The following is a 1,286-nucleotide window of genomic DNA, read 5'->3' on the forward strand; positions in this document are numbered from 1 at the left end:
CGCTTGATAAATCCCCATAAGTGAGTGAGTGCCGAGGGCCCGGGCTGCGGGGGCTCTGTGAGTGGCAGCTTGGGGATGGGGACCCCCCGGCCCCCCGTCTCTCTGGAGCTCCACTCCCCCTCCCGCACAGACCCGCCTGGCAAACCTGAGGACCGCCTGGGCGGGGGAGGGAGGGTGACCAGCTGGGCCTGGGGCAGCGGCTGGACAGGGATGCAGTGGGCGATGGGCAGTCCCGTGGGCTGCAGCTGGGAGGAAAGGAAGTCCCGGCCACCGGCTCCAGGTGACCAGTTAACACGAGGACTCGGCTCAGGAGGGGCCACTGCGAGGGCCACTGGTCTCCGCCGAGAAGGGGCACAGGCGGAGCTAAGGCAGCTCTGGGGCCGTGACACCACGATGGCCGTGGACGCAGTGCCAGCTGTGTTCCGAGCATCCGGAAAGCCCAGGGCCGCGCAGCTCCGAGCAGGCGCCCCGCGAGTTGGCTCTGCACGCGGCTCGTCCTGGCTGTGCAGCTGGGCACGGTGTCGGGTCCCGCGAGCCAGGAGGGTGGCCCTCCCGCCGTCACCACAGCGATGGGGCTACAGCCGCGATTGGGAGGCCCCGTGTCGCTTTCGTGTTTCCTTTCGTTCATTTTCGTTGGCACTGGTTTCGGAGAGAGGCCCTTGCGATTCTCTAGGACCGAGCAAGTTCGCGGTCACGTCCACATTTGCCGAGGCGACAGGCGGGGACCAGGAACAGCAGGCGCCCGCTCCCTCTGCGTCTGAGCGGTGCTGAGTGGGGCTCGGACACCTCCCCGTGCTCATCACTGACTTGATAAATGGGCCTCGGCGCTTGCGTGTCACGGGGAGCAGGGTGCCATGCCATCGCGGTCGAGGACACTGTGCGTGAGATTGTCATCACCCAGCCACAGGGCAGGTGCACAGCGGGTGTGCGGTCAGAGAATGTGAGTGGGAACGGACAAGGCGGGGGCCCTCCCAGCGGAGATCCGCTCAGAACCACGCGTTCAGCCGCCGTGGCCCGGCCCGGGGCTGGGGAGCCGTCCCCCACCTCAGCTTCTGCTCCCCCAACCCCGCATCGGCCGTGAGCCTGCTCGTGCTCCTGTGTCTGTCAGCCACTGTAGGAGCCGCTGCCTCGTCACAGCCAAGCTCGACCCCCGTGACACACCCCGGCAAGCCGTTGGCCCGCGCTTCAGAAAGCGGACCGCGAAGGGCGAGACGCTTACGGGCATCTAACAGGCGGCGTCGCTCAGTGACTTGTCCGTCCAGACGTGTCAGCCTCTGTTCAGCAAC

General features: G+C 67.3%; 1 protein-coding gene across 1 annotated transcript in view; it reads left to right on the forward strand.

Moving 5' to 3' along the window:
• Positions 1–1,286, forward strand: part of LOC105307369 (ribosomal protein S6 kinase alpha-2-like) — a 60,889-nt gene that overhangs the window by 27,180 nt on the left and 32,423 nt on the right. The window lies entirely within an intron of this gene.

Source organism: Pteropus vampyrus, unplaced genomic scaffold (assembly GCF_000151845.1).
Source record: "Pteropus vampyrus isolate Shadow unplaced genomic scaffold, Pvam_2.0 Scaffold492, whole genome shotgun sequence".
NCBI classification, from domain to species: Eukaryota; Metazoa; Chordata; class Mammalia; order Chiroptera; family Pteropodidae; genus Pteropus; species Pteropus vampyrus.